General features: G+C 42.5%; 1 long non-coding RNA gene across 1 annotated transcript; it reads left to right on the top strand.

Moving 5' to 3' along the window:
* The first annotated feature begins 4,510 nt into the window (after window positions 1–4,510).
* On the top strand, window positions 4,511–25,990 carry LOC148775870 (uncharacterized). The gene is made up of 3 exons (XR_016038949.1): window positions 4,511–4,840; window positions 23,500–23,627; window positions 25,017–25,990. It is a non-coding gene; the product is annotated as an uncharacterized LOC148775870 (long non-coding RNA).
* The last annotated feature ends 274 nt before the right edge of the window (window positions 25,991–26,264 follow it).

The raw sequence follows: 26,264 nt of genomic DNA, 5'->3' as shown, positions 1-26,264 counted from the left end.
TCTCTGTTTTACAAAGCTTTCTGTGTTCCATCTCCAGAAGCTATCTCAAACTCTCCAGTTCAAGAAAATGTACCTTTTGGCAGTGCGCAGCCTTTGGGTTTTTCTGTCTTTCCCCATAGATGTCACCCAGAAATAATGCAAACCACTCAGTTCAATTTGCATCATTATACAAAAGGGACTCTCCTTGGAAACCTTTTATGTGCTTCTAAAACATAATAGCGTTTCAAAGAAATGTGCTCTTTTTAAGATAATAACTGCTCTTAACTCCCCCACTAGATCTTGCTGAAGGATTTGACAATTAACTCAGCTTACCACTGGCTTGAAATGATTTGACAGAGATTTAACTCTTTGGGGAAATGTTTTTCTTTAACTAAGCAATTTTTTTCCCCTTTTAATGTATTTCAGTCCATTTCAATTTAATCTCTATTCTTCCTCTACACTTATTCCCTGGGGTAGGAATCCATTTTTGGTTATGCATGTTTGTGGTTCTTAAAAACACATGCAGTCATCGTGCTGTAAGCTGAATTTGCCTCTCCCAGATTCATATGTCAAAGACCTAACCCCTGGTGCTTCAAAATGCGACTGTATTTGGAGATGGGGCCTTCAAGAGGTGATAAAGTTAAAATGAGTTTGTTGGAATGTGCCTAATCCTATCTGACGGGTGTCCTTATAAGAAGAGGAAATTTGGATACACAGAGAGACATGAAGAATGTACACTCACAGAGAAAAGGCCATGCGAGGACACTGCAAGCAAGACACGTGGAGAGACCTCAGAGGAAAGCAGACCTGCCAGCACCTTGATCATGACCTTCTAGAGGCCAGAACCGTGAGAAGACACGCTTCTAGAGGTTAAGCCCCTCAGTCTGGGGCGTGCTGTTAGGGCAGTCCTAGGAAACTACACGCAGAGAATCCAAGCGGTCCTTCCAGCTTTAACTTGAGGCTGCTCCGAGTCAGGGAACGGGCTGCTCCTCACTACCTGTTCTATTTAGGGAAGCCCCTTTGGGAAAATACTTCCTTCTGTTCTGAGTAACTGCGATTTCCTGTAGTCATTCCACTGCCCGAAGCGACATCACGATGTACAAAGGGCCGTTCCCTAACCCCCCCGCAGAAATCCTGTGCTTTCAAAATAAAATGACAATGAATTGATTATAAAGGGGCTTGGGAATTCCCTGGTGGGGCTTCCCAGGTGGCTCAGTGGTAAATAATTTTCCTGCCAATGAAGGAGACGTGGGGTCGATCCCTGGGTCGGGAAGATCCCCTGTAGAAGGAAATGGCAACCCACTCCAGTATTCCTGCCTGAAAAATTCTGTGGACAGAGGAGTCTGGCAGGATCCCGTCCATGGGATCGCAAAAGAGTCAGACATAACTGAGCACACACACACACCAGTGCTTAGGACTCAGTGCTTTCACTGCAAGGCATGGATTCAATTCCTGGCTGGGAGCTAAGAGCCTGCAACTTACAAGGCACAGCCAAAAACAATAGCCTTAAATTTTTCAGTATCCACTGCCTCTGAACTCCTTTAAGTCCATCTTTGAGCCCCTCTGTCTCCACCCCATCACCAGTCACTGCATCATCACTGTCTGATTTCTTCCTGATTCTCTCATTCTTGGCTCCCTTGACTACCGTCTTGCTGGTCTTCTTGCCTACAGTTTTGTAATTCCTACCCAGAAGAGATGATTTTGTGAACATTGGAGGGGAAAAAATGGCTGTAGACCAATCACCCACCACCCTCACCATTGTTCCGTGGTGAGATTAAATTATAGTGAACCATGTAAAACAAAGTAAAGTGAAAGTCACCCAGTTGTGCCTGACTCTTTGTGACCCCATGGGCTATACAGTCCATGGGATTCTCCAGGCCAGAATACTGGAGTGGGTAGCCATTCCCTTCTCCAGGGGATCTTCCTGACCCAGGGATCAAACCCAGGCCTCTCGCATTGCAGGCGGATTCTTTAGGAGCTGAGCCACCAAGAAACAGGCCTGCTTTAAAGAGAGAAATGAGACACCTGGGGGAGTTCAGGAGCACCAGATGAGCAAGATAGACCTTTTGTCTTGCACAGAAATTTGTGTGTTGAACCAACCTCTATCGAAGTTCTGTTTCTGCCTGGAATGGTCACAGCAACCCAATGACGACATTCAATTCTAAGTGTATTTGCATGACCCTCACTTTGCTGGGCTTCCATGCACTCGGGGTAAAACTGGTGTCCTCACGGTGCACCTGTGAACCTTCAGACCTGCGTAACCTCCCGCTGCCATCAAATGCCTCAGGCGCCACACTGTGGCTTTTGCTTTTGTTATTCCCTCAACTTGGAATTCATTTCCCCCAGATACCTGTCTAACCTTTGCTTGAATAATAACACTTTTCACTTTTTCACCTTCCCCCAGATGAACCGATAAGAGTATTGATGATAATAACAATAGGAATAGAGATAAAAATGTAGTTTTTCCTGCCATGTTTATCGTTTAACAAGTGGTCCCTCTGCTCAGCACTCTGGGAAGAGGCACAATTTAAACCATGTAGATGCGATAGTTAAGGACACATATGCTCTTTTTTTTCCATTGAAGTATTATTCATTTATAATGCTGCATTAATTTCTGCTCTACAGCAAAGTGGTTCAGTTGTACATATATATTCTGTTCCGTGTTCTTTCCCATTATCATGGTATATCACAGGATATTGAATGTAGTTCCCTATGTTATACAGTAGGGCCTTGCTGTTCACCTGTTCTACATACAGCAGTTTGTATCTGCTGATCGCTAACTTCCAATCCATCCCCCACTCCCCCTTGGCAGCCTCGTCTGTCCTGTGAGTCGTTTTCTCTTTTGTAGGAAAGTTCATTTGACACAAGTGTTCTTTACTTTGTCATGCATACCACCCTTGGAAATTCACATGGTGAAAAATATTTCAAGGATATTGATTAATTTCGGGGGGCACTTATTTGTTCCAATCAGACTTTTTTTTTTTACATTTGATGAAAATATTGTGTATGAAACTATAATGATTTGTTGTTGTTCAGTTGTTAAGCCATGTTCCACTCTTTTGCGACCCTGTGGACTGTAGCCTGCCAGCCTCCTCTGTCTATGGGGTTTCCCCCTCAAGAGTACTGGAGTGGGTTGCCATTTCCTTCTCCAGGGGATATTCCTTACCCAGGGATCAAACCCTCGTCTCTTGCATTGGCAAGCAGATAATGATTGATGAATGCGATTATGCATTTGTCCAAACCCACAGAATATCCAACAGCAAGAGTAAACTCTAGGTGAACTTCAGACTCGGGGTGGTTACAAAGCACCAGTGTAGGCTGATCAGTTGTAACAGAGGTACTGCTCTTCTGGGGGATGTTGACAACTGAGGAAGTCACGCATGTGATGGGGCGGAGGGTATGCGGGGAATCGCTTACCTTCCCCTCAAGCTTTCTATGAACCTAAAACCACTCTAAAAGTTGTCTTTTAAAAAATAATTTTATGAGGATTAGTATCAAGAAGACGATGACTTAATATGATAGGATTGCTCAAGGTTTCATTTCTTTTCTTTCCAGATCTAGGTCAAAAATTTAATTCTTAACTTATTATCTCCTCACTGGTGAGGTCTTCAGGGGGTATCTGAAAATAAACCTGATGGAAGGGCTCTCAGAAGACACTGCACCAGTGATCTTGGGGTCTTGGAAGAGTCTTCTAAACCCTTGGACAGTCATCTCTAAGACCTCTAATAAACATCTGTCCTGTCTCATTTGCGCTTCTGGGGACATTTTTGAAAACGGAGCCTGTATTACCCTCTGTGAGGGGGTGCTGGGCAAGTCACTTCCGTTGAGTCCGACTCTTTGTGACCGCATGGACTGTAGCCTGCCAGGCTCATCTGTCCACGGGATTCTCCAGACAAGAGTACTGGAGTGAGTTGCCATGCCCTCCTCCAGGGGATATTCCCGACCCAGGGATCAAACCTGCTTCTCTGGCATTGTTGGGCGGGTTCTTTACTACTAGTGCCCCCTGGGGATCTGGTATCACCCTCTGCTACAACTGTTTTTTGTCTGTCCAGTTGACTTCATGTACTCTGATCCTTTAAGGACAGGCTCTCTAAGAAAGGTTATAAATGAATACGTGCTCAAAAATTCAGTCTGTGTGGAGGCGAAAGCCCCTACTGTCCTCACTGTTCCACTTTTACTCCCCAGAGATTTCCCTCGTTAAATCTATTAAATACCTTCCCTGAGCTTCTCTATTTATAAACAAGCATATATCTATACATAGCAGGCATGATTATTTTCAGGGCACTCCATTCATAAGTGCAAAAATGTAATTTTTTAAAAATAACATCTTCGGCTTTGAGCACCAGTTCCTTCAAGTGGCAGAAAATGTTTGTCAATTCAAAGGAAATGCAGGCATTTCAGGCTTTTCTCAGTCAATTGAGGGGCTTCCTCTCTGCTCCTCTGCCTCTGCATTGCTGTTCTACATTCCAGGGGGCCGGCTCAGAGGCCTGGTGGAAGCGGTGGCTGGCCACGCGTTAGATCTGCACATGCAGGCATCCACCCCAGGGCCTACCGCCACCTCTGCCTCTGGGCCGCCACCCACCAGCTCTCCACATTGGCATCTGTACAGGCCCGGTGGTTGAAGCCGCTTCTGCTGAGGGTGTAGCCTCATGCTGGCCCAGAGGTGTCAACTGGCTGTTGATTCTTTATTACGAATCTTGAGACTGGTCTCCGGGGCCCCAGATAACAAAGCTGCCTTGGAGGTGTCTCTCCTCTGTTCTGCCGCCAAGACAGCGAAAGGAACCCCGTGGGGCTCCTAGACAGGAAACTGGGCACATCTCCTCCTCCTCTTGGACCCCCTGATGCTGTGGTCCAGCCCAAGGTAGGCAGTGTGCTGATCCTCCCACTGTCTCTGCTCTCTCTGCTTCTCCTTTCTCTCCAGGAATATTTCTGTCTGGTGTAAAGCAGGAAAACCAGCTCTTCTATCAGCACTCGCTCGTTCAAAGCTATTGTTTTGACCTGTTGTCTCTGCCAGGAGTTTCAAAATTCTATTTTGAAACTAAAAAGCTGAGAATTGAGTCTTTTGTTCTCTGTTCCATTGTGGCTCAGCCCTCCCCAAGTCCTGAGCTGCCCTAGCTGTGGGGAGTGGAAGGCAGTGACCCGAGGAGGTGATGGTAGCAGAAAGGGGACACATTAGTAAAAACTTCAAAGGATTATTCCATCACATTTATAAATATCCTTTGTTTTTTTCACCCACAAGTATAATCCCTCTATTCCCACAGTTCTATAGATTGCTTTTTTCATTCAGTGAAATATTATGGATGTATTTCCAAATCAGTACAGGTACGTCTCCCTCATACCACTTCTCAGTTGCATAATGTCATTGTCTGGATATATACTATTATTTATTTGATGTCCACTGTTGATGGATGTTTAGGTAGTTCCAGCTTTTGGCTTTTCAAAAAAATGCAACAATGAGTATACTTCTAAACACATATGTGATTGTTCATAAGAGATAGCCATGCTATACTTTGCTAGAAATAAAATTGTTATGTCACAAAGTAGATCCATTTTACATCTTGGTTCTTACTGCCACGCTACACTGTCTCTAAAAATGTGTACCAGTTTACACTCTCACAAAGAGTATTTAAGAACGTAGTTCCCTACAGTCGTCACCGGCAGTAGGCATTTGTCGCTGTAGAGACTGTTCTGGTTTCTTTTCGGCCTCTTTTTTTGCATGAATTGCTTGCTCATTTCCTTGGACTATCTTCTTTCCCTTAAACATTCTGTTCTGTTATTAATCTGTATAAGGTCTTTATATGTGAAGGAAATTAGGCCTTTGAATATTTTTCTTGATATGCTTTGTTTTTAACTCTGTTTAAAACAAAGTTTAATTTTTGAATGGAATGACATCTATGAAATCTCTCTAAGTCTTTCTTTTCTACCTTTGGTGACCTAATAATAAATGAATATTAATTTAGATCTTATATATTTTTGTTTTTCCTTTTCACATTTTAATCTATTGGAGTCTATTCAAGTGTAAGATATAAGGTATAAGATAAGATGGGGATACAGTGTTATCTTTTTCCAAATGTTTCTATACCATTTATTGAATATCATATATTTTCCTATCAGGTACTCTTCAGGCACAAGTACTACATTTAGTCATAGAAATCAGTCAGTACGTTTTGGATTATCCAGGTCAGGGTCTTCTTTTCCTTCTCTTTTCGCAATGTTTTTGATCATTATTTCCAGAACACAGGCAGGGGTACATGGTTGCCTTTATGTGGGTCTGGTTAAGAGAGGAGAGCAAGGCAAATGACATGCTTGTGTTTCCTCCCTCCCAGCAGAGAGATGCTCCTGTGAATGAGCACAGAGGGATGCTCCCCAGGGAAGTCATGCTTGTGAAAGCTCACAATTGCTACTAGCAGTGTAAGGCTCCTTGTTGGAGTCTAAGTTTTACCAGTGACTCAGCAGACCCTTCTGTTGTAATGTGTGTGACTTCCATGGTGACATAGCAAGTCCTAGCTAAAATACCTACTCTGAAAAAGCAGAAAACCTGTCCCTCTGATAGACTGGGTCCTTTACCTAACGCGCCTTCCTTCCCTCTTGGCTGATACTCTGTGAGCAGAGTAAGCGGGTGGTTACACCTTATCCTCTCTTTTTCAAGAGTGAGAGGGAACCCCAAATTCAGCTTAAGTTCCAACCCAGTAAACACTAAACCCACAAATTTAACATGAACGTAAATGTTATGTGGAATGTTTGAAGATGAGAAGTGCTGTGGAAAACAGCAGAGTAGCGTATGGGAGACCCAGAGGCTCCAGGGAGGGCGGGGCAGAGTGCAGTTCTCACTAGAGTGGTCAGAGTTGGCCCATGGAGAAGGTGACAGCTGAGCAAAGGCTTGTAAGAGGTGAGGCTGTGAGTCATGTGGGGATTTCAGTCCAGACCATTCCAGGTAGAAGGCCCTCAGGTAGGCTATGCCTGGGCATTTAAGGTACAGCAAGGAAAAGCAGCGTGAATGAGGGAGAGGTTGGAGGGGAAAAAGCCAGAAAGCTAAGGAGTGGGGCTGGGAACATATCATGTGGGGTCTTGAAGGGTCACGTTCAACTGAGCATCACACCTTGTTTTTATTGTCTCTTTTTCCCACAGTCCAAAGACTACATCTTAAGAGCCAATTCACAGAGCCCTAAAATAATTCACTTAAGCAATTTATGGAAAGTCAATCAAATTAGCAATAAATGTTTTCCAATGAAGAGTACGCTGGATATTTACAGTAAAATAATCCAATGTTATAACCTAAGCAAGCTAAATATATTCAGATGAGTAAGTTTACTGTATTACAAATGAACTTATGTGAGTATAATTCAATAAAAATTCAAACATTTAATTTTGTTATATTATAAACTCACTAACTACTTTTCAAAACTCAAAAAATATTATTAGGGGTGGAGGAGAGAAGAAAATGGACAAGATAGAAATATGCATGTTATATATGGCTTTTTACTAACTTCTTCGTCACAGAACAAACAGACTAATGAGTAAATTAAAACTGAAACAATGAAATGACAAGAGACAATGCCTGTTGGCGTTTTGTCACTTCCCTGGGAATTTTCATTTGCTTATTATTTGAAAAGGTATTATTGCCTGGGGCCAGAGCTAAAACCATGTGTCAGGCATGTATAAATGCCACTGGATCTTTGATTTTAACTCATTTAATAGCTTTGCAACCCCATGAATCACAGCACACTAGGCCTCCCTGTCCATCACCAACTCCATCGAGTCGGTGATGCCATCCAGCCATCTCATTCTCTGTCATCCCCGTCTCCTCCAGCCCCCAATCACTCCCAGCATCAGAGTCTTTTCCAGTGAGTCAACTCTTCTCATGAGGTGGCCAAAGTATTGGAGTTTCAGCTTTAGCATCAGTCCTTCCAATGAACACCCAGGATTGATCTCCTTTAGAATGGACTGGTTGGATCTCCTTGCAGTCCAAGGGACTCTCAAGAATCTCATGGGGTCGCAAAGAGTCGGACACGACTGAGCGACTGAACTGAACTGAACTGAATAGCTTTAAGTACGTGGCTTCACTTCGAGGCTTGAATTTTCTTCTTCAGAAATACAAAAATTGAATTAACTCTCTGTGACAATGTGCTTAAGTGCTGATAGCCTAGAAATTTTTTAGTGAACGATTTTTTTTTAGTTTAAAAAAGTTTCTGATGTCATAGTATGAGTCTTTCTGATTAGCAATGTGAATTTCTTGAGCAAACATTTAACCTGTAAAGAAGTAGATGGAAGTGGAAGACCTTGTGAAGAGCCCAAGAGAGTGTGGTTAGACAAGGAGGAGGTGGGGGAATGGAAAAGTATCAGAGAAGTTAAGCTCAGAGAAAGTTTTAGGAGGAAGCATGTGTCCAACAGCTTTAAATATTACAAAGGAATCACGTGTGTTAATACGGTAAACTATCCAGTGGATTTGGCATTTAGGAATTCATTGGGGACTTTATTAAAAATAGTTTCCTTTATATGTGGTGTTTATAAAGCACTCTCACATGCATTTTTTAAATTAATTTTTGTTAGAGTGTGGCTGCTTTACAGTGTTGCATCAGTTTCTACGGTACAGCAAAGTGACTCAGCTGTATATATATATATATATCTTTCTTGGATTGGATCCTCTTTCTTGGATTTCCTTCCCATTTAGGTCACCACAGAGCACCGAGCAGAGTTCCCTGAGGTACACAGTAGGTTCCCTTTAGTTACTATCCTCATGTTATATTAATACTTACTTATGCATAGTATCAATCGTGTATACATGTTAATAATCCCAATCTCCCAAATCATCACCCTCCCTTCCCTTCTTGGTGTCCTCTCTCTATTTTTGTTTTGCAAATAAGATCATCCTTTTATCATTATATTAAATTCCATCTGTTAAAATACCTAACGGGGTCCTCAGGAACACACAGGGCATATCAGCAAGGTCGAAGATGAAGTCTGAATTCACTCGGTAGGTGGAGTTACCTACTATTCCTGTCCACCTCTGCTTGCGTCACTGACTTACATGAAAGCCAAGAGACCCCTGGGGGGAAATAAAATCTGGCTTCTACCTGAGTCGTGGATGTAGACGTAAGGAGAACTAGTGTGTGAGAACAGGTGAGTTCTTAAGGGTAAGAGCTGCAAGGAGAGGGGACAGATTGCTAGAAGGCTATGGCCCCTGCAGCAGAACCCACCATAAAAGAAGGAGTCAGGCAAAATGGGGAAGAGAGTCTGAGAATCAAAAGGGAGTGGTGGCCACAACATATGAATGAGTCTCAACAGAGACAGCTAGCTTGTGCCCTAGCAGGAAAAAGGCTGTGTGTCAACCAAAAGAGAGACCTTAATAAACTCTGGAACACCTCTGCACCCCATCGATCTCACTGGGGGAGACTTGAGAATATCACTCAGGTGAAAGAGAGCCGCCATTCACCTGACAATGCCGATTTGTCTTTCCACGAGGTTTGAGAAGATCTGCACCTTAGAAGGTCAGGGACAAGGTCATCAGTAGAACTGGGCAACAGGCATAGGAGGCAGCAACTTGGACTGACCACAGCTTCCTTGAAGTGCCTTCTGGGAACGTTCCCCTGCATGTTGGGAGAGCCTGGCGTTGCTTTGTAAAAAGCCTCTTTTTGACTAATTGGACAGAGGCCAGAACGAATGGAATTCAGGTTACAAAGACAAGACAGTGAAATTGACTGTATCTCAGACTTCTAGGGAGGGAACAATTTCCTGAGCTTTGAAAGAACTGAAGAATTCTCACATTTTGTTTTCTATCTCATACCATGTCATATCATATTACGCCTGTTTCATATTATCTTTGAAATTCACACTTAAGTGTTAAAATTTTACAAATTCTTTATGACAGTCCCTAATCACTTTTTCATTTTATTTATTATAGATCTTTTCTTATTTTAGAGTTTGAAATTTGGTTTCTCTCCCTCTTGGCTAAGTTAAGCCAGTGGTTGAGCAATTTGGTAACACACACAAAAAAACAAATTTTCTTCAGTTTATCAATAAAATTGCATTCTAATTTTGCTATATGTTTATGTCTTTACTTTTTTACAAAAATCTAACTTGTTAAATCATGTCTCTTTTGTTTCTTTGTGTTTTTACAGATTGTTTTGGTGTAGGAAAGGAAGAAAGTTAACATTTACTGAGCTTTCCACTGTGTACCAAGTTTTATTATAGATTTTGTTCATACTGTAGCATCATTTTCATACTACAAATTTAGTTCAGAAACATTTTTCTCACTTTTTCTGTTGTTTGTATTTTAGACTTCATATCAATAACACTTAAATTACTTAACTACCTTTGTGTAACTTTATTGTCCCTCTTGCTCCAGTCTTGTAGTTTATTTTGTGGATGCAGATTATGTTAAAATATTCCTTCAGGTTCTGTGTTTGCAAAAGACTCTCTTCTGCCTTAAACACAAACAACAGCAACAAAAAATAACCAATATCCAAAAAAAAAAAAAATCACCCCAAACCGGTGCCATTCAGGCATTCTGATGAATCTGCAGGAAGAATCAAGCATTTTTAGGAGTTTTATGATAATTTTATTCTTAGGAATTGCTTATGTTTTCTCTATTGTATAAGTTTAAAAATCTTCTACTCTTTGAATCTGTAACCGATAGCTCCCTCTCCTCTTTATGTGTTTCCATTAAATACCGTATGCCTCTGTAGCTCAAGAATCTGACAAGTACACATCCAGAAATAGTCCTCCATATACTCAAGAGAGACTTCTTGTTCTTTCTTAACTGAGGACAAGTTATTTTCAATGATCTCTTTCAGTATGCTTTCTATAATTTTCTTCTCTTTTTCTCTGGCTGGCAACACTGTCCTCAGATTGAATTGGAGAGATCCGTGTTTTGGGTTTATAGTTTTCCTTTGAATTGCTTTAATTTTGAAACCATCTCTCTTAGGATTTGATTTTCTATTACTGTTGAACTTTTAAAGATCCCTGCTGTTCTCTTAGTGGATTTAGGATGACAGAGGCACCTTGTATTCACGTCCTTTTTTCAGGTTAATTTAGTGGTGCTCCAAATGACCAGTTAATAGCTTCAGTCCTCAACTCAATAGAAGAAACATTGTTGTAGGCATTGAAGGAAACACTATTTCCTTGAGAACTGTGACCTTAAGCCAGCAGAGCCTAAAGCTGCAGGCATAGGAAGGAAATACTTGGTGAGTGGGTTCTTAACATGTGTAGTGATAAGAACGACTTCCACTCCCATATCTTGATTCCTGGACCTGGCATTCTGGCTCTGGGACAAACACCATGTTTACTGTTCACTGGTTCAACAGTACACTAACCATATACCATTTCAGCATTCTCTAAGGGGCCTCCAGATGATGGCGACTTGGTAAGAGCAGTGAATTACATGGACATGAGCCCATTGCTCCACTATTTTGTGGTAAAATTATTTCCTTGAAAGTGAAAGTGAAGTCACTCAGTCGTGTCCGACTTCTGCCATACCATGGACTGTAGCCTACCAGGCTCCTCCGTCCGTGGGATTTTCAAGGCAAGAGTACTGGAGTGGGTTGCCTTTTCCTTCTCCAAAATTAGTTCCTTGGTGAAAAGCAATTCCAAATTTAATTATTTTCATTCAACTCCCTAATTTACTAGATTTCATTTTGATAAATAGTGTGAACTTTGATTCTAGAAGCTCATTTAGTATGGAAAAAAACACCACAATATTGTAAAGTAATTCAGTTCAGTTCAGTTCAGTTGCTCAGCCATGTACGACTATTTGTGACTCCATGGACTGCAGCACGCCAGGCCTCCCTGTCCATCACCAACTCCCGGAGTTCACTCAAACTCATGTCCATCAAGTCAGTGATGCCATCTAACCATCTCATCCTCTGTTGTCCCCTTCTCCTGCCTTCAGTCTTTCCTAGCATCAGGGTCTTTTCAAATAAGTCAGCTCTCCACATCAGGTGGCCAAAGTATTGGAGTTTCAGCTTCAGCATCAGTCCTTCCAATGGATATTCAGGACTGATCTCCTTTAGGATGGACTGGTTGGATCTCCTTGCAGTCCAAGGGACTCTCAAGAGTCTTCTCTAACACCACAGTTCAAAAGTATCAATTCTTTGCCGCTCAGCTTTCTTTACAGTCCAACTCTCACATTGATACATGACCACTGGAAAAACTATAGCTTTGACTAGATGAATCTTTATTGGTAAAGTAATGTCTCTGCTGTAAAGTAACCTCCAATTAAAATAAATTAATTAAAAAAATAAAAGCTTACCAAAGAAAATGACCTCATTTATACTGTCTTTATTTCCTCTTTGTCACCATGTCAAATAAAACAAAACCAAAAAGGTAAGGAGATAACAAAGGAATATGAAATGCTCTGTTATTTTTATTATTATGAGAGTACTGGCCGTTTTTCCATTAGTAGTTTAAAATCTGTCTGTTTACCTAAAATATGTTAAATAACTTAGTTTAATAATCCTCTCCTCAGGAGATGCAAATGTAGAAATCCTAAAAAATTCTTCAAAGGAGGTTCAACTTTTCTATAATTATAAAATGAATATTTAACAAATATAGTTTTTTGATACATGATTAATTAGGTAAATTGATATTTGTGTATATGATTGTTTATAAGGGTATATCATATACCCTGGCTATCTAATTACAGATGTACAGATTTGGTTATATTATTGATTATATTGATGTAGATATTTAAGACTTTTTTCAATTAATAAAACATTCTTAGTAGTTTACTCCCAAACTTTTGTGTGTACATATATAGGTAGCCACACACAAGTTTTCTGTTGTTTGTTTTAAATACGGCCTCATACTGTATTGATACATATTGTCCCATAAGTTGTTTTTAAATATATTAGAGACATCTTTGCATATTAATGTCTATGGATGGATGTAAGCAAGCATTGGGGTTTAGGATTTGCATTGATTTTGTGGATCGATTTGGGGGAATTAACATTTTAAATAATGCATATAATATATATTAAATATTTATATGTATAAATATTATATTTATATCATAGTTAAATCTTTTAATGCAGGACTAAGATATATTGGCATCTTCTGAAATACCCTTTAGCTAAGTTTTATAATTTTCTTCAAATAAACCTTACATATTTCTATTTATCCTAGATATGTGTTATCTTTTGTTTTTATTATGAACAGGATTGTTAAATTTTATTTTTTATTGAAGTATAGTTGCATTACAAAGTTGTGTTAATTATGCTCTCTAGAAATGCGATTCAGTTACACACACACACACACACACACACACACACACCACACATATGCTCCTTTTCATATTCTTTTCCATTGTGGTTTATCACAGGATATTGACTATTGTTCCCTGCATTCTACTCTGTTGTTTTTCCATTCTAGATATATTAGTTTGCATCTGCTAACCCCAAACTCCCAACCCAACCCTTTCCCACTCGCCCTCCCCCTTGGTAGCCATCAGTCTATTCTCTTTGCCCCTGATTCTGTTTCTATTTCATAGATATGTTCAATTGTATAATATTTTAGATTACACATGTAAGTGATATCATATAGTATTTGTCTTTCTCTTTTTGACTTACTTCACTTAGTATGATAATTGCTAGTTGCATCCTTGTTTCTGCAAATGGCATTATTTCGTTCCTTTTTTTATGGTAATTATTAATTCATTGTATATATTTATACCACTTCTTTATCCATTCATCTGTTGATGGACATTTAGGTTGTTTCCATTTTTTAGCTATTGTGAATACTGCTGCTATGAACGCAAGGGATGAATAAGATTTTTAAAGGACAACTGATTATTGCTGTTGGTTTTGTAAGAGAAATCTGTACTAGCAATGCTGGGTATTTTTGTGTTTCTCTCTCTTGGCTTTAGTGGATGAATATTAAGTGTGATATTTATTATTGTTTCTGACTGATACTCTTACAGGTTGGGGAAATTTCCCTCTTTTCATAGTGTATCAGTTCAGTTCAGTTCATTTCAGTCACTCAGTCGTGTCCGACTCTGCTACCCCATGAATCACAGCACGCCAGGCCTCCCTGTCCATCACCAACTCCCGGAGTTCACTCAAACTCATGTCCATCAAGTTGGTGATGCCATCCAGCCATCTCATTCTCTGTTGTCCCCTTCTCCTCCCGCCCCCAATCCTTCCTAGCATCAGAGTCTTTTCAGAGTGTTAAATGGGAATGGATGTGGAATTTTATCAAACGGTTTTTGAGGGCATTTATTTTGAGACAAGTTTTAATATTTGAATATTCAAATATTCATTTCAAGAAATGAATGACTATGAAAATCCAATACCAGATTCAGTCATTATCTTTGGATCTTCATATTAGTGGTATGCAGTTGCCAGGTATTGAAAAATGTGCTTGTTGAAGATCTTTAAAATCACTTTGATTAATTTTAAGATTAGAGATGGTTTTGTATTAATAACACCTGATTAGTAAACTGTGCCTGTTATTGGAATTAATTCTACTGAATTTAGGTATGGGAGTCAATTCTTACAGAAGTCAAATGGAGAATTTAAAAACATAGTAATATGGAATTAAGACTGATTGTTTTTATGTTTCTTCCAACAAATGGTAAAGCCATTATATATTCATGCAGAAACTAAGAACAGCTTTATGATCTTTACAGAGCATCTGCCAAAGTAAATTATAAATACTCCAGTTAAACTTTGAAATTATATTGGAAAATATGATAGTTATGTGCTATGGCTGACAAAGAGAAAAAATGTATTACAAGTGTTTAAATACTTCTAAACTAGATTCATGGGGTCGCGGAGAGTCGGACACGACTGAGCGACTGAACTGAACTGAACTGAACTGAAACTAGATACAAATAAAGCACAAGCTCTTATAGCTCTAATACCCGAGGAGAAGGGAGCAAAAGGAACATGTATGAAAAATGGTTAGAAGGATTAAGCAACGTGGTCTCCAAATACTTGTCCACAGGCTAAAGCCAGTTAGTTCGTCCCCAATGTCCTCTGACCCACAGCAGCCCTTTGAGATGGATTTCTTCCCTGATGGCTCAGCAGGTAAAGAATCTGCCTTCAAATGCAGGGGACTTAGGAAATGTGAGTTCCATACCTGGGTCGGAAAGATCCTCTGGAGCAGGAAATGGCAATCCACTCCAGTATTCTTGCCTTGAGAATTCCATGGACAGAGGAGGCTGCAAAGAGTCAGACACAACTGCATATATGCGGGGCCTTAGAGACCAGAACTGTGCAGCCCTAGGCAGAGTTCTTTCTTGCAGCCTGGCCGGCCAGACATCTGACCTGATGCTCTGAGGGTGAGATGGCCACAACAGCTAAACCTGCGGGAACTGTCGTTCCTTAGCCTTTTTTAGTTTACCCAGAATATTTCTGGATTGTGTGAGAATAAGGCATCTGTTGCTAACATCCATGGTGAACTGTTAAAAACCACACTCCTAGCACAAGTTGGACATTTGAGCTTTCCTTCCTTACTTGTGTCCAATAAAGACACCAAAGTCAACAAACTTGTGTAAAAAACAATTACATAAAATGTGTATTTTAAACAATTACATAAAATGTGTATTTTAAATTATGGTATGATTTTTTTACATTTGGAAACATTTGCCATCGTCTTAAAGGTTTTCGTTTTTTAGAAAAGAATTGCCTTTATTTATTTATTTTTGGCTGTGTCTGGTTTTCACTGCTGTGCCTGGACTTTCTGCTTGCTTGCAGCAAGCAGGGGCTACTTTTTGTTGTGATGTGCAGGCTTTTCATTGCAGTGGCTTCTCTCGTGCTGGAAAACGAGCTCTAGACCCACGGGCTTCAGCAGTTGCCGCACACAGGCTCAGCAGTGTGGCTCGCAGTCTCTAGAGCTTGGGCTTAGGAGTTGTGCCACACAGGCTTTTTGCCCCTCGGCATATGGAATCTTCCTGGACCAACGATCGAACTTTTGTCCCCTGCACTGGCAGGCAGAATCTTATCCACTGTGCCACCTAGGAAGTCTCTCGATCTTCTTAAAATAAAGTTGTCTCTTTTAAACATTTTTATATTAAAAGATCTTTCTATTATGAAATGATGGTGATAGTACATAGATTATTTCTGCATGATTATTTACTTACAGTACTGATCAGTACTAAAACAAAGACATATAAGGTGCCAGGTGAGCTTATATAAAAAGGACTCAACTTGAATCTAGGGTTCCAGGAGGGTGTTTTCAAGAAAATGGCGTAGCCACTGGCTTCATTTAGGCGGAATCTGCTAAAAGTCTATTTACCAACTAAATGGTGGTTATTAGAATAACCACCCTGATTAATGTCCACCCTGACTAATGTGTTGATTAATGTACTGATTAATGTCCACCCTAATGTCCCTGACAGGGAAACCCTGTCAACGCAGCCCTGCTTGCAATATTTCTTCATGCTAATTTCCCTCCCCAGCTGCTGAACAGTGGGTCCAATCACCTGGAAGCTGGAGGCAAACGTGAAAATACAAGGTGGCTATGCAAAGTTTCCCAGGGGGCTCAGTTCTAAAAAATATCTGCCTGCCAATGCAGGAGACCCAGGTTCGATCCCTGGGTCTGGAAGATCCCCTGGAAAAGGAAATGGCAAACCACTTCAGCATTCTTGCCTGGGAAATCCCATGGATAGAAGAGCCTGGTGGGCTACAGGCCATGGGATCACAAAGAGTTGGACATGACTTAGTGACTAAACAATAAGAACATGCAAAGAGAAAGAGAAATTTAGTTTAGGTTGTTCCCTAGCTTTGGGATATATTATTTTCTCCTCTTTCCCAATGTTTTTCCTCTCCCTAACCCTATGGTTACGCCTTCTCCTTATGACCTCTCTGCCTCTTTCTTTTTCTTTTTTGTTCAACGTAAGACAACGATCTAAAGAAGAAGACATCAATAGAAAATAAATTTCCAAACCATCAAGGCTAATGCATTTAAAATATTGTAACGATAAACTACTGTTGCTGTTTCTTTCTGAACAATTATTTACTTATAGTACTAATCAGTTCTAAAACGAAGACATATACGGTGCTGTTACTAAGTCTCTATGTCATGTCCAACTCTTTGCAACCCTGTGGACTACAGCGCACTAAGCCTTCCTGTCCTGTAGCAATTGAACAGATTATGTGGCTACTTGGTAATGATGAATTGTATTCACAGCGGAGATTTTTTTCTACATGATCTCAGCTACAGAAGTCAGGCTGGGTATTATTCAGAGGTCAGTAGAAGGAAAAGATAGAGGAAGTGAGATAACTTTGTTGTTTGCCTTTATTAAACCTGTCTAGCAGCCACTCCAGTACTCTTGCCTAGAAAATCCCATGGATAGAGGAGCATGGTAGGCTGCAGTCCGTGGGGTCGCTAAGGGTCGGACACGACTGAGCGACTTCACTTTCACACATTGGAGAAGGAAATGGCAGCCCACTCCAGTGTTCTTGCCTGGAGAATCCCAGGGATGGGGGAGCCTGGTGGGCTTCCGTCTATGGGGTCACACAGAGTCAGACACGACTGAAGTGACTTAGCAGCAGCAGCAGAACCTAAGATCATGGTGCCACGTTTATCCGCTCTCCCTAGGTTGATGTGGGATCACACCTCCCTTCATTGCATCCTCTAACTTATGTGCATTTCTGAATGCAAATTACCCTACATCCCCACACCCCCAGGGTACATATAGAGAACAAAAGTCTTAAGCAGACATGAATCTCTGATGCCAACTGACTGGAAAGGAAATTTTTTACTTTAAAAATTATTTCATTTGTCAAACTAAAATAATAGCATCTTGGATAGCGTTTTTGGGTACAAACCAACAAAAATCCACTCTCACTAATTTTCACATAAAAGAATTTCTTAAGATACAAAGATAGCTTGTCCCAAAGGCTAAAGAATGAATTCCAGGCAGGAATCCCAGAACCAAGTTGCAGAACTGGCTTCCCAGGTGAATAGTGGCTTCTATTAGGATCAGGACCTTGCCCAGTCAGAAGCCCTCACCACTGACATGAAGAGAAATTTTAATAAAAGAGAACCTGTAACTTTGTTTTGGAAATGTTTTCCCACCGAATAAGGGCTTTTCCCCCTTTGCAACCTCTTGGACTGTATCCTGCCAGGCGCCTCTGTCCATAGACTTTTCCAGGCAAGAATAGTGGAGTGGGCTGCCATTTTCTCTTCCAGGGGATCTTCCCGACCCAGGGATTGAACTTGTGTCACCTGTATCTCCAACAGATTCTTTAACCCCTGAGCCATCTTGGAAGCACACACAGTAAAGAACTCGATTCAGTAGGTGACAGTGTGTCATTGAAGGAGCTGAGGAATGTCACTGGAATACACATTTATGTCTAGAACCCCTCCGCAATGAGGATGGGATGGGAAATAATGTTACGCATTTCAGTGGACGGAGTTAAAATTCTGTCCTCTACTCAGTTTTTCCTTTATCTAGTTTTACCCCCTACTGCTGGTCATCTGCGATAGTGGCGAAATTTCACATGGTCACTGGGCCGCCTTCAGATAAAGTGTCTTTTTCTTGGCTGCACTGGGTCTTTGTGGTTTGCACCAGCTTCTTTAGTTGCAACCTGTGAGCTTAATTGCTCTGCCCTGGTGCATGTGGGATCTTAGTTCTCCAACCAGGAATCAAACCTGTGTGCCCTGCATCAGAAGGCGAATTCCTAACACTGAAACACCAGGGAAACCCCACCAGTGTCTTGATATGTGAAAATGTTCACTTTTTAATTGTGAATTGCATGTACTTCTAGGTTGGTTGCCGCAGGCCATGATCCTTTTTATAACTGCTTCTTGCCGTTTGCCTATTTTAGCATCTTTGAACCAATCCAGGATCAAAGCAGCCAGGGTAGTATTCAACTTTAGAAATGCTGCCGGCTTTTCAGCAGCCCCTATGAACTTGCTACTGCAAGCTCACAGGCCCGTTCTAGTTACAGATCTCTGTTCTCTCTAATTAGATGAGATAGTCGGAGAAGTGAGCAACAAAGCCTGTTTTGGCGATCTTTGTGGTTTGAGAGCGGGATTCAGGGAGGTCTGTCCTGGTGATTCTTAGGTTAATCTAGATTGTGGCTAAGGATCTCAGTGTGCCAGAGTGGAGAAATCCATCAGTGATCAAATACAAAGGAGCAGACAGACTTGCCACATAACAAAAGCAATTTCTTCCTGGACAGTGGCAAGACTAAATTAAATGGTCAAAAATCTTAACACTGACCTTATTTAAACAAACAAACAAAAAAAGGAAACACTGTGTTTGATAGCCTGGGCTAAGAGGAGTCTGACTGAAACAGTGGGACATCTTTGGTGGTCTGGAAGAACAGCGAAAAGTGAAAGTGTTGGTAGCTTAGTCGTGTTCCACTCTTTGTGGACTGTAGCCCACCAGGCTTCCGGCCATGGAAGTTCCCAGGCAAGAATATTGGAGTGGGTAGCCATTTCTTTCTCCAGGGGATATTTCGAACTGAGGGATCAAACCTGTGTCTCTTGCATCAGCAGGCGGGTTCTTTACTGTCTGAACCATCAGAGAAACAGGGGATGTTACCATTGCACAGACAGCTGTCACCCAGGAAGCAGTCTTAGCTTTAGACTAGACTTAGCTGGAGAAGGAAATGGCATCCCACTCCAATGTTCTTGCCTGGAGAATCCCAGGGATGGGGGAGCCTGGTGGGCTGCCGTCTATGGGGTCACACAGAGTTGGACATGACTGAAGCGACTTAGCAGTAGCAGACTTAGCTGAAGAACAAAACGATCCAGGGAGGTGGTGGGCTGGAGATCTTAGTGGTCAGGGTGACCCTGTGAAAGGTCGAAAGAGTGTGGGCCTGGGTCCAATGACTTTGCCAAATTGGATTTTTCTGTTGTCAGGACTGGTGACTGGACTCAACATTATTTATTGAGGCAGAGGGACAATCACAGACAGAAAGCTGGAATACGTGCTGAAGAGGGGTCTCGGGTCCTGGGAAGGGTGAAAGATACCCTCTGAGAACCATGGCTAGGGAGACATAGCATAATCACCTGGGGGTTTTGAGCCGCTGAGTCCCTGTCTCAGGGGCCTGGGGTCCTGGAGAAATAACTCACGGGTAACAGCAGCCTCTACGAGCCACAGGCAGGGCTCTTCACTGCTGCACGGCTGTCCTCCCCTCTGACTGGCCATTGCTGCGGCTGGCCAGAGTCAAGCCAATGTTAGCTCTGGTTCCCATTGCCCTCTCTGTGCTGAGATGGGGCTGGTGGGTGTAGACTCACACTCACACACACTCAGGATGTGACTTGAGAGCTCGGGGCGGTTGGAGCCTTCAACTCTGACCACGTGATCCACCAAGGTCTAGGCCCAGGGAAATGGTCCCCCTGACACAGCGCCCAGCTCCTCCTGGTCCCGCTTAAGGGTCTCTCCTTCTCAGGGATGTCAGAGGTGACAGGCTGGAGGGCCCCTCTCTGACCTGGGAAGGCGTCAGGTGGGCAAGCTAAGCCAAGCAGTGTCGTTTGGGATTGAAAAGCATAGACTTTAGGTGAAAGCCCAGCTGCTCCTTCTCAAGCGTGTCTCAGCCCTGCCTTCTTCTCGTATGTAAAGTGCAGAAATCTGGTACCTGGCTCCAGCGGTGCTATGGGGCTGAAATGAAAGCATCAGTTCAGTTCAGTCGCTCAGTCGTGTCCGACTCTTTGCGACTCCATGAAAATGAAAGCATATGTGTAAAATTTTTATAAAAGTTTCTGGCTCCTACCATGTATTATACAAATGTCAGCTTTAAGACAATGAGATAAAATATTCATCCAACAATTTATTGAGTATCTACTAGGTATCAGGGCAGAGGTGGGGGCTCCCCAGGTGGTGCAGTGGTAAGGAACCTGCCTGCCAAAGCAGGAGACCCAAGAGCCGTGGGTTCGATCCCTGGGTCGGGAAGATCCCCTGGAGGAGAGCATGGCAACCCACCCCACAGCGGGATACGTATGGCCCCAAAGGTTGGACACAACCGAGTGACGAACCCTGGGAAGTAGAGAAGTGGAATCACTGACTTTCATTCTTGTTGACTGCTCTTTCCTCACCATTAGAGTGGTAAGAAAAGAAGGCGAGGAGAAGCTGGTGTGCTTTTCTTTCTTTCCCCTTTAATTAACTAATTTTGGCTGCTCTGGGTCTTCGCTGCTGTGTGAGGGCTACTCTCGAGTTGCGGTGTATGGGTTTCACATGGGGCGGCCCTTCTTGTTGGGATGCACGGGCTTAGCTGCCCTGTGGCATGTGGAATTTTCCCAGACCAGAGATCAAACTTGTGTCCCCTGACTTAGCAGGTGGATTCTTAACCACCGGATCATCAGGGAAGTCCCCAGTTTGTTTTTCGAGGAAGAAAGGGCAAAAGAGACCTGCTTTGGTTCTTGACTGAAGGCCTACCTCACCTCAACAAGGGACTGTGTCATGGCTTGGGACGACAAAGCCTCACAGTAATTAGGGGCACACTGTCCTTTTTTGCCCTTTGTTAAGAACCCTTGGGGAGGCCTGGCCTTGAGGGGGCAGGGTCCTAGGTTTCTGTCACAGTCTGTTTGTTCCTCAGTTCACCGAGGATGCTAACCTACAGTTATCTTTCATACTGAGAAGAAATGATCAGCCTATTCACTTCATGAATCACAACTTCATTTTAAGGCATCAAGGTGTTCACGTCTAATGACCCTGATCCTAGCTCTTGGAAAAACCTTTAATCTTGTTAATGATATGCTGAAACAAGTTAAACAAAGTGACTAATTCTGTGGCCTGGTTGTTGACTGATTCCAACAGGAAATTTCTCTTTAGGAAAGCTCGCTCTGTCGTTCCACTCATCTGATGTCTCGCCATAGACGGGGTGTTTTTAAGACTGCAAAGCAAGGATATCATATTCTAATAATAGGCCCGGTGAACCTGCAATTGTTTGTTCACTTTGATTTCTGTATTCAAAGCAGTGCTTCAAAAACTACGTTATGGGAACTTGTGTTTAAAATGTTTCCAACTTCATCCCCTACCCCCAAGGGTAAAGCCTGTTCCATCTTGTGTTTTCACTCCACCCTGGAGGAAACTGTTAATTTCTAGATCTTTCAAGATGCCAGACTGGTTAGTCAGAGGATTTCTAAGCTTGTTCAAAATACCTCCCTCCCTACTTCAACCATCGGTCTTCTGATTCCAATACTCTCTTCAGTTCAGTTCAGTTCAGTCGCTCAGTCGTGTCCGACTCTTTGCGACCCCATGAATCACAGCACGCCAGGCCTCCCTGTCCATCACCAACTCCTGGAGTTCACTCAAACTCATGTCCATCGAGTCGGTGATGCCATCCAGCCATCTCATTCTCTGTCGTCCCCTTCTCCTCCCGCCCCCAATCCTTCCCGGCATCAGAGTCTTTAGCCTCCTTAAAACACAAAAACAAAAAAACTACCAGAAAAGAGAAGTAGATCTTTAAAAACAGTATCCGTGTTCTCCACTTTTGAAGACATAATATCAGGGTATTAAAGATGGGAGATAATAAGTTGTTATAATCAAACCTAACTTGCCTTCTAGGAGTTCTAAGGATTAATTAATCAGTCAAAGGATGTGCTCACTGCTTGCTATTATTGTTATGCCAATGGCACCCCACTCCAGTACTCTTGCCTGGAAAATCCCATGGACGGAGGAGCCTGGTGGGCTGCAGTCCATGGGGTCGCTAAGAGTTGGACACACCAAGCGACTTCACTTACACTTTTCACTTTCATGCATTGGAGAAGGAAATGGCAACCCACTCCAGTGTTCTTGCCTTGAGAGTCCCAGGGACGGGGGAGCCTGGTGGGCTGCCGTCTGTGAGGTCGCACAGAGTCAGACACGACTGAAGAGACTTAGCAGCAGCAGCAAAGATGTGAACACAGAGTGTCTTCGCTGCTGTATTAAGCCCTTGGTGACCCATTATCCGTTCATTTCTTCAGCCTCAGCTCTAATTCACCTTTTCATACTGTGGTTAACGATCATATGACAATTCTTCTCAGAATGTGAAAGAACCAGCAGAGCTCTCCTGTGACTCTTAGCTCTTCTAGAGAATCAGTTCTTTTCCCTAGGCTTGCTTTTCTTCCACCCACCCCTCCATACCCAACTATGTCCAGTATAAATATATATAAACTGAGATTTAGGTCTCACTTTATTTTACTTTTAAAAAATATTTATTTACTTGGCTGCACCGGGTCTTAGCTGTCACATTTGGGATATAGTTCCCTGAACAGGGATAGAACCCCAGGCTCCTTGCATTGGGAACGTGACGTTCTAGCTCCTGGACCATCAAGGAAGTCCCAGGTCTCGCTCTATTATTTATTTTTATTTTTTTAACACCAAAACCATTTTGTGTTGGGGTATAGCTGATTAACAGTGTTGTGGGAGCTTCAGGTGAACAGAGAAGGGACTCAGTCATACACACACAGGCATCCATTCTCCCCCAGACCACTTCCCATCCAGGCTGGCTCATAGCATTGAGCAGTTCCATATGTCATACAGTCGGTCTTTGTTGGTTATCCATTTTAAATATAGCAGTGTGCACATGACTTGCCCAACGGCCCTAACTATCCCTTTCCAGGTCTCACTTTAGATGTCCCTTCTTCCAGGAAGCTTCCCTCAACCCTCCAAGATTGCTTTAGACATCCCTTCCACGTGCTCAGGCAGCTCCCTATCTGCATCACGGCACTCCTGCTCTCTGTGGGAAAGGCCTAGACGTCTCCCTGCCTCAGATAAAGTAAGTGCTCAGTACATGTTTATTGAATGAATAAACCAAATAACTATGATTTGGTAAATAATACATTTAAAAAATATTTTCCTTTAACACATTCCAAAATATTACGATAATAAATGATCATTAAATGAATTACTAGTTTAACTTCACTGTTACCACTTGTCAAGTTCTAAAAATTCCACACTTTGTGACCCGAGACTCTTAGCTAATGGGAACCGTTTAACAACAATTCTGTACAAGCCAGCGTTAATGATTTGCACAAAGTCGGTATTCAATGAATTCTTATTGGTAAAGAAATGAAAACATCAGGTTGTGAGGTATTTTCCTGGTGAGACAAAGAGCAGAGGTACCATGAAATGATTTTCACGTCCCAGTTAGGGCCCCATGTGACTTGCTGCCGTGCCCTCCCTCCGCCGAGGATGAAGTGCAAATAGCCCCACTCTTTCAGCGCCCCAGTTTCTACCCTTCTCCCATCTCTTCAGCCTCCACCCTTGGGATCCCCACCTGATGCCGCCCTCACAGGAGATCCACAGGGCCTGGGCTGCATAACGGGGAGCAGCAGGACTGGACAGACAGAATGACGCCCGCTTTGTTCTGGGCTCAGGGACCGCTGGAATTCACCAGCGGGATCAGGCAGAGCCCCTGAGGTCCTTTTCCATCAGCTACTTGTGGTCCCTCAGGTCCTTCCCCAGGGTTAAAAAGCTGGAGAAGGGATGAGAGGAAAGGGCACCTGAGGAAGGCTGGCCGGATCCCTCGGGTGGAAGGTTGGTGGTATAGAAAGCAGAGGGGAAGGAAAGCCAGCCAAGGGAAGTGCCTAGTGAAGGGGTGTCATGGGCTGGAGACTGGCCAAAGGGAGGGACAGCCTGGACCTGACCCATCCTAGACCTTTGTATTGAGGGTTGTTGTCATCTTCTGGGGCAACGGGAAAGAAAACACCCTTGACGCCTAGATTCCAGTCCGGGTCCTAACAACAGTTAATGTTTATGGTACATTTCTCCTCCCTGACTCCTCTGTTCTCGTCTCCGAAGAAACAGAATTCTGTAAGGCTTCTTTCTGCACCTGGGCATCAGTCCTTCTTCCAGGAGTCAGTCCCTCTCTCTGGCATTTGGTCATTTTTCTCTCTGCGGGTACCTTCCTACCTGCCTGGGAACAGGACTGCTTCCCTACGCGACAAACCACAGCAGCCCCTGCCCCCCAGCAAAGTTCTTGGAGAGTATGTAGTCCACTCTCCTACTGCTCCTGCCTTTGTACCTCTATTCCTCTCTCTTCTTTTTTTTAAAGATTTTTTTTGATGTGGACTGTTTTTAAGGTCTTTAACGAATTTGTTATGATATTGCTTCGGTTTTATGTTTTGTTTTTCTGAGGCATGTGGCATCTTATCTCCCTGTCCAGGTACTGAGACCGCACCCCTGGATTGGAAGTCTTACCCCTGTATCGCCAGGGAGGTCTCGTGTACCTCTGTTCCCAATTCTTCTAGCTCCTTGATGAGGATCCTACACGCGAAGAACTCAACATGCTGGCTCTGTTTCTTACAAGTTCTGGGACCTCAAGCAAACTGCTTAGTCCCTAAAATGTAATCTCCTCAATCTGCAAAACGAAAAGAACGAGAATTACCCCAGATGGTTGTTCCAATGATTAAAACCAAAGTGTCATTTACTTAAAAGGGAGCTTTAAAAATATCTGTTCTGTGTAAACTTTTGTAAAATCTATTTTTCCAGGAGCTGCTAATTTCAGAGTCTATCCCTTCCCTCAGGAGGGAGTGAGGGGCAATGTTCCCTATCTACTTTATGTGACATAAAAGTCATGTTCGTGCCACTTCTTTCCCTTTTTAATGTTTATAAGGAGCATCTGTATTATCTCAGACACTTTTAGTACAGTATTTCATTTAGCCCTCAAGAATACTGAGACACTGGTTTGGTTGTGCTCATTTTACAATGATGGCTCAGTGCTAAAGAATCCACCTGCCAATACAGGCGACTTGGATTAAATCCTTGGGATCACAAGACCCCCTGGAGAAGGACATGGCAACCCACTCCAGTATTCTTGCCTGGAGGATTTCATGGGCAAAAGGATCCTAGCGGGCTATAGTCCATGGGGTCTCCAAAGAGTCGGACAGGACTTAGTGACTAAACAACAACAACAACAACAACAAATGCGCATTTTACAGTGAGGAAACAACTTGCTCAAGGTCTCAAGGTTAATCAGTAGAAGAACAGGAATTCAGGTGCAGTTCTCTTTAATAGCAAATCCCATGCACTGTCCTCTCAATGGTAACATACCTCAAATGACAAAGAGCCAAACCTTATACTTCTTTATTTCTTCCTTGTGTAGTTTTCCAAAAGAAAATACTCCAAATGTGCTCTGAGAAAACCACTGTATAAACATCAGGGGGGAGTTAAAAAAATATGTGATGGCACTTGAGAGTTGAAGTGTTTATTTTTGTCTGTTTAGAATTATCTTTAACGGAAGGGGATGAAGATACTGACTAATCTGATGTTATGCCTATATGCTAATTTTAAGGGTGGCCACTAAAGAAGTGAAAGGTGCATGTGCTCAGTTGCTCAGCGGTGTCTGTCTCTTTGGAACCCCATGGACTGTAGCCTTTGAAGCTCTTCTGTCCATGGACTTCCAGCCAAGAAT

Source organism: Moschus berezovskii, chromosome 13 (genome assembly GCF_049115385.1).
Source record: "Moschus berezovskii isolate FMDL1 chromosome 13, NW_MosBer_1.0, whole genome shotgun sequence".
Taxonomy (NCBI): Eukaryota; Metazoa; Chordata; class Mammalia; order Artiodactyla; family Moschidae; genus Moschus; species Moschus berezovskii.
The sequence above is the reverse complement of the archived record's forward strand: the minus strand, read 5'-3'. Positions and strand labels throughout refer to the sequence as shown.